Genomic DNA, 7903 nt, shown 5'->3' on the forward strand with positions numbered 1-7903 from the left:
CGGAACTTGGCTATCAGTTTTTGCTTGGCGATTCTGCGTTGTCGTGTATCATGAAGGCCGCCTTGGAGAATGTTTGCCCAAAGATCAGAGGCTGAATGCCCATGACTGCTGAAGTGTTCCCCAACAGGAAGAGAACACTCCTGCCTGGTGATCCTTCCCTAGGATCAGGGACTCTGTGGACGGAATTCCGTTGCAGGCAGCACCACTGGGAGAGTAGTGGTAGCTGCCGGTAATGTACTACCAGAAGCCCAGGATAACAAGGGAGCCAGGTCACAGGTGGATGAGGGCAGGATGCCAGCCCTATCTCCAAGTCCGCCATGAGGGAGGTCACTAATTTCTGCCTGCTACGTGCAAAATGGTTGCCTCATTTACCAGCGGCACGGTGACACAGTGGTTAGCACTGCTGCCTTACAGCTCCAAGGACCCGGGTTTGATTCCGGCCTCGAGTGACTGTGTGGAGTTTGCACATTCTCCCTGTGTCTGTGTGGGTTTCCTCCGGGTGCTCCGGTTTCCTCCCACACTCCAAAGATGTGCGGGTTAGGTTGATTGGCCGTGATAAATTGACCCTAGTGTCAGGGGGATTAGCAGGGTAAGTGCATGGGGTTACGGGAATAGATCTTGGGTGGGATTGTGGTCAGTACAGACTCGATAAACCGAATGGCCTCCTTCTGTACTGCAGGGATTCTATGATTCGAAGGGCCTCATACTGCCCCACTGGTATTCAACCAGCAGTGAATGGGGCTGTCGGCGTGCGGGACATCAGCAGTGCCTGATCAAGGGGCCGAGAATCGGGAAGAGAGGGAGCCCTGAAATAATCCAAACTCGTACTATTTTTGAAACTCAATGATGTCTCACGCACGAAGTCCAGTTATTTAACCGCACTGTTTACTTTGCGCCTGTTGTGGGGAACATGTCAGAAATAAACCTTTTACAGGTACCCTGTATTTATCATTTGGTGATAACGTCTTACTGTTTGAGCTGTTTTATATGCTTTACAGCTAGCCTAGGGTTAGGCTGTTGTGACGTGTGATTACCGAAAACTAGAGTTATCTCAAATCCAAAACGCAATCAGCCCCAAGGATCTCAGATCAAGATATACTCGACATTTGTGTGCCTTTGCTACACCCACGAGTGACAAATTGGACTAGTTCTAAGGAATTACATGTCTGGGACTGCAAGGTTGTGTAATTCCTGACTAGATTACTCCCTGCCTGAGCATTGTGCTGGAATGATTCACCTCAAACCAAAACCACGTTATGTGTATTTAAATACATTTTTTTGTTGCTGAATTTGCTTTTGGGGTAGCAGCCAGGCTTAACATTGCAGACATTTTTCTTAGAAATGAAATAAATTTGGCACAGTTCATGCAAAACGACACATGTGTGTGGGAAGAATCATAGAATAGAATCATCGAGTCATGGCCAATCACTAACCAACTTACTGTGCCTCTTCAAAGAAGACAAGGCCTCCACTCAGATACAACACTGGGCTTTATTATTGGTGGCCTTTGAATATCTTCTGAAAGACAGTCCCGGAACCCGGATAGCTAATGCGGACGCACTTGGTGGAATTTTACCGGCACGTCTGCCTGAAGTTCGTACGATCCCGTCCAAGGCCAGTGGAAAATGCCGTTCTCCGAGCCTTGCACACCACTGGAATCGGGGTGGGCGTGCCAGTAAACTTCCGACCACTGAGTTACCTCCCGTTGCCCACAAGCCTGGCTCCTTTACCAGCATTGGAAGAGGGTGTGATGACTCCGAACTTCTGCCAACGGCAGCAAGGCAGATTGAAACCTGGACCCAAAAAGATTCAACCTTATCCAAAATAAGGCACATCATCCTACTTGATGGATTCCTCTGGAAAATTGAGATCCTACCTCAATTAAGAAAACTGAACTTAGTGTTGAAGACGGGATCATTCTTTGGGGTCCCGAGTAATTGTTCCGTCCCCAGGACAATGTCCAATATTCACAGAAGTACACAATGGCTTACAGCTTCTCTGCCGTTTGGTCATTCACACCCTTTATTCTCTCTGTGGACAGCCATTAGCAGCCTTTCCCCTGATATCTGTGGCTATGAATCATCTTTCATTCCCTCACCCTGCAGTATAAATATCTCCCACTTTCTATGCCTTTTAGCTTTGACAAAGGGTCATCGGGACTCGAAACGTCAGCTCTTTTCTCTCCTTACAGATGCTGCCAGACCTGCTGAGATTTTCCAGCATTTTCTCTTTTGGTTACATAATGGGCACCTGTGAGTATCAAAAGTGAAGATGCTGGCCAGGATTTATGACTGGTGGCCGGGTTTGACTCCGACATCACAGACTTGGTGAAACAATGTGACCTGTACCAAGAAAATCAAAACCACCTCACCCTCAGCCTCCCTATGCCCATGGGAATGGCTTGCACACGTGGATTTTGTGTGTTGTGTGGTTTTAATCATGGTGGGTGCACACTTCAAGTGGTTGGAGTTGCAGCGCATGAATTCTATGACGCTTTGGGCTACGATTGAGAAAAGAAGACAAAGCTTCAGCACACTCAGAATACCAGAAGTCCTGGTTTCCAATAACAGCCTTCACTAGCGCTGATGTCCAGCACGTCCAAACTGCACCTTATCACCCGTTGTCAAATGGGCTGGCAAAATGGGTGATTCAACCCTTCAAAATTAGTATAAAGAAACAGCCGGCTGCATCCATGGAGATTAAACTGGCATGAGTATTGTTCGGTTACAGGATCACGCCTCACAGGTGTTACTCCAGTTGCGTTGTTAGTGGGCCTGCTGCTTCACACCAGATTAAACCTGCTTTTCCCAAACCTAGCCAGGAGGATGGAGTCCCAATGGAAAAACCAAAAAGGAAACCACAATTCTGCAAGGACAGAAAGAACTTTTGGAATGGGTGATCTGGTCTGTATAAGGAACTTCGGGGATGGTCCCAGATGGTTCCCTGGCATTGTTATGAAAAAAAATGAGACCCTAAAGAAGCACTTGGGCCATCTCAGAACTGGGGAGTCCCTGCTTGATCAGCCCCCAAAACTGGCCAAGGAGATAGCCACTGCTAGTGCCAGCCCTCAGCTTGAAGCTGACTATGCATTGGCCTCTCTGAATAGTGAAGGTACGGATTCAGAGATGGAGGCTGAAGAAGTGGGCCTCTGGGCTGAAACAGAACCTGAGGAGGAACCTGCATCAGTGACCTGCAACACTCACTCCGGAAGGGATGGTCTTCTGTTCAGTTTACACCAGCTGACCCAGCCCCACCTTCGATGGACCTCCGGCCAAGTGCCAAGTGATGGGAAGGACCTCCTCCCAGTGGGGGTGCTGGGAGAGACACGGACCTAAGGGGGGAGAGATGTTCGGATGGCCATGAAGGTTGTGGGGGATCACTAATAGAGTGCAAGCTGCCTTATTGAGTGAGTGGGGGCTCACCCAATGGGAAGCGGTCAGCGGAGGCTTTTAAACTTGTTACCCCACCCAGACCGTTGTTGCAACGTGAAGACTACCTGACTGTAAGCTGCAGGCGTGACCATTTCCTCTGCTGCACAGGAAAGGGGGTAAACTGGCTCTTGGCTGAATTACGACAGCTATTTTTTAGCCAACAGGTATTGAGGGATCTGGGACAAAGGGTGGGAGTATGGAGTTAGGTTGTGGATCAGCCATGATCTCATTGAATTGTAGAACACGTCTGAGGGACTGAATGGGCTCCTCCTGCTCCCAGGTTGCTGTGGAGGTTTTGCAGAACCCTGACTGGTGGGGGTGGGGAGGGGTTGTGGGGGGGGCGGGGGGGTGGTGGTGTGGGGGTGGGCGGGAGGGGAGGGGGGGGGGGGTAAATGCATGTAGACAATGGAATCTAAAATAAGGAGAGTGTCTGACTAAATAGCATGCCCTGCTCCAACTTGCCCACTAAGATGACACATTGTTTTGCCTCTCAAGGGCTAAACCACAGAAGATTAACTGGGCTTCTCACGGGCAGTGGTTAGCACTGTGGCCTCACAGCACCAGGGGCCTGGGTTCGGTTCCCGGCTTGGATCACTGCCTGTGTGGAGTTTGCACGTTCTCCCCATGTCTGCGTGGGTTTCCTCCGGGTGCTCCGGTTTCCTCCCACAGTCCAAAAGACGTGCTGGTTGGGGATGCATTGGCCATGCTAAATTCTCCCTCAGTGTACCCGAACAGGCACCAGAATGAGGATTTTCACAGTAACTTCATTGCAGTGTTAATGTAAGCCTACTTGTGACACTAATAAATGAATAAATAAACAATGCCACAGTAAATTAACTGGTTTTCTTCGTATTTTCGAATGACCCTGTCAGTCAAAATTTGACTCCAAACAACAGAAGGAGATATTAGCACATGCGACCAAACATTTGATGAAAGAAAGAAAAACAGATGAAGAGATGGAGCTTAGGAAAGAGATAGAGAGTCTGGTGATGATAATAATCTCTCCCTCAATGTCAGTAAAACGAAGGAGATAGTCATCACCTTCAGGAAGTGTAATCCACATCAGTGGGAATGAAGTGGAAATAGTCATGAGCTTCAAGTTTCTTGGTGTCCAGGTCACCAACAACCTGTCCTGGTCCCTCCATGCTGACGCTATAATTAAGAAAACCCACCACCACCTCTACTTTCTCAGGAGGCTAAGGAAATTCAGCAAGTCTGCTACGTCTCTCACCAACTTTTACAGATAGAAAGCATCCTTTCCGGGTGTATCACAGCCTGGTATGGCTCCCACTCTGACCAAGACCGCAAGAAACTACAAAGAGTTTATGATCGCAGCCCAGTCCATCACACAAACCAGCCTCCCATCCATTGACTCTGTCTACACTTCACGCTGCTTCGGAAAAGCAGCCAGCACAATCAAAGACCCCCACGCACCCCGGACACACGCGCTGGAATTCTACCACCCCGCCCGCCATGGGAATCGGAGTGGGTGAGGGGTGGACAATGGGAAGGTCTGTTGACCTTGGGCAGGATTTTCCGGTCTCGGGTCGAATGAGGCCATAAAATCCCGTTCACTCTCTTCCATCTTCTTCTGTTGGGAAAAAGATACAAAAATCTGACATCAATTACCAACCGACTCAATCGCTTCTCAGCCTTTTGGCTAAGATCAAGTGTAGTATCGGATCTGCACTTGGTTGAGGTCATGAGGTTACGCTGAGGCTTCATATATTTCATATGAAGCAATTTTTAAAAGCGGCATCTCGGCCTTTTGGCTAAGATGCAAATGAGCTCAAGTCTTGGAGGAGGATCCTCCCCCTTCTCCAATCAGCTTGACTCATGTAGATCAGGCCCAGGACAGGGTGGCTTAGTCACCCGTCCTGTCTTGTCAGCCTGGATCGGAAATGTCTCAACTTGTTGAGACTCTGAATTGGATTTGATTTGATTGAATTGGAAAAGTTTTTTAAAAAAAGAACAGCTTCTTCCCTGCTGCCAACAGACTTTTAAATGGACCTACTATATATTAAGCCAATTTTTACCTACACCCTGGGCCCGATTTTACCAAAGCTTCGTGCCCGTTTAAATCGCGGTAAAGTTGGCCGTCGGGCCTATACCGCGATCTGCGCCCGATTCCGAGCAGATCGCGGCTTTACTGATACCCGATTCATGCGCGGGTCCGGCCCGCGCCCGAATCGGGCGGCCCGACGATTTAAATGCATTTGCATGCATGTAAATCGACTTAATGAACCGCGTGCCCAACTCTACCGCCAAACCCCACTTTACCGTCTTCTGGCCCGTTCCGCGTCCGCGCTGTAACCGACCTGCAAAATAAAAGTCTGAAGTCGTCGCTGCAGCCTCCGAAGAGCGGGGTCAGAGACTGCAACGGCTCCCTGACCCAGGTCATCCTCTGGTTGGGGGGGGAGGGGGGGTGGGAGGAGGAGAGGGGGCAGGACCCAGATCATCCTCTGGTCGGGGGGTGGGAGGCAGAGGGGGGGCGGTGGGGTGGTCCAGATCATCCTCTGGTCAGCGGGGTGGGTGGGAGGAGGAGGGGTGGCGGGACACAGATCATCCTCTGGTCGGAGAGGGGGGGGTGTGGGTCCGCTGCCAGTCTGTGGCCGATCTCTCCCGCTCTCTTGCCCCTGCAGGGAAGAATAATCTGTGGCTGGTAGTGGACCAGTGATGGTGTATCCCTTTACAGGCCCAGCCTGGTCCTTCTCCAGTGTCTCCTCTTGGACTTGTACTGATCTTGTCGCCGGTTTTCATGCGGATCCACTGTGGAATCGGCCGGTTCTGCTTCATCTTCTTAACGAGGAATCGCATCATCCTGAAGGTTTTGTGGGATGGCATGGCCGCACGTCCACTCCGGGAGGAGGGATCGGCCGCAGACTGGCAGCGGACCCCCCCCCCCCACCCCCGACCAGAGGATGAGCTGGGTCCCGCCGCCCCTCCTCCTCCCACACCCCCCTCCTTCCCCCCCCCACCACCCCCTGACCCCCCGGACCAGAGGATGATCTGGGACCCGCCCCCCCCCCTCTGCCTCCCACCCCCCGCCCCCCCACCAGAGAATGATCTGGGTCCTGCCCCATCCCCATCCCAGCACCCCCCCTCCCAGCCCCCCCTCCTCCCACCACCCCCCCCACGGGTCCTATCCCCATGACCCAGGTCAACCAGAGGATGACCTGGGTTAGCAGGGAAGAGACGAGATGACGTTATGAGTCCAGATGACCCTTTGTCAAAGCTTGACAAAGGGCTTACATGAGCTTTGACCTAGGGTCATCTGGACTCGAAACATCAACTCTTTTCTCTCCTTACAGATGCTGCCAGACCTGCTGACATTTTCCAGCATTTTCTCTTTTGGATTAAATGCATAAACTCGCTTGGGTTAGCACTGCTGCCTCACAGCACCAGGGACACGGATTCGATTCCGGCCTCAGGTGTCTGTCTGTGTGGAGTTTGTACGTTGTCCCCGTGTCTGCGTGGGTTTCCTCCAGGTGTTCCGGTTTCCTCCCACAATCCAAAGATGTGTGGGTTAGGTTGATTGGCCATGCTAAATTGCCATTTAGTGTCAGGGTGATTAGCAGGGTAAATACGTGGGGTCATGGGGATAGGACCTGGGCGGGACTGTTGTCAGCGCAGCCTCAATGGGCTGAATGGCCTCCCTCTGCACTGTTGGGATTCCATGATTGGGTGACGGCGTGAAGCAAGTGACAGCAATGGTGACACGGTGGTTAGCACTGCTGCCTCACAGTGCAAGGAACATGGGTTCGATTCCTGGCTTGGGTCACTGTCTGTGCGGAGTCTGCATGTTCTCCCCGTGTCTGCATGGGTTTCCTCCGGGTGCTCCTGTTTCCTCCCACAGTCCGGAAGATGTGCTGGTTAGCTGGATTGGCCACGCTAAATTCTCCCTCAGTGTACCCGTACAGGCGCCGGAGTGTGGCGACTAGGGGATTTTCACAGTAACTTCACTGCAGTGTTAATGTAAGCCTACTTGTGACACAAATAAATAAACTTAAACTTAAACCCCTCTCGCGCTCTGCCCAACATACTTTATCCAATGTTTGCGGAATAGACTCGTTGGTTCACTGCCACGGGCTTTGTGCCGGGGCTTGGCACAAAGCTTAAATTCCCCGTTTGGGTGAATCACGATTGTAGAAATGGAAACACACAACTTCTGCACACTTGTGCCCACCAGACAGACTGCCCTGACCGAGTTCGCAGGGTCAAGGTTCATGAGTAATGGCAGTAAGCTCCTGGCATCAGTGGAAGCGCAAAATTTGGCGGGGCAGTTGATGACTTGCAGGCCGCTACAAGATTTAAAGGGCCACAGCATACCTTAAAGGGGCAGTGTGCCAACCATCAGGTGTATGGCCACACTGACATTTTTCCTGTCGGTAAGTGACTGTCTATTCTACAGGAACTCTAAGGGTTCTCTGGTTGACCGATGGAAGTGAGGAATTACTGTCCACGATGGTAAG

General features: G+C 51.1%; 1 pseudogene; it reads left to right on the forward strand.

Annotated features, from left to right (window-relative positions):
* The first annotated feature begins 5071 nt into the window (after window positions 1-5071).
* On the forward strand, window positions 5072-5249 carry LOC144510282 (U2 spliceosomal RNA; annotated as a pseudogene).
* The last annotated feature ends 2654 nt before the right edge of the window (window positions 5250-7903 follow it).

The sequence above is a fragment of the Mustelus asterias genome, chromosome 22 (genome assembly GCF_964213995.1).
Source record: "Mustelus asterias chromosome 22, sMusAst1.hap1.1, whole genome shotgun sequence".
In the NCBI taxonomy this organism is placed as follows: domain Eukaryota; kingdom Metazoa; phylum Chordata; class Chondrichthyes; order Carcharhiniformes; family Triakidae; genus Mustelus; species Mustelus asterias.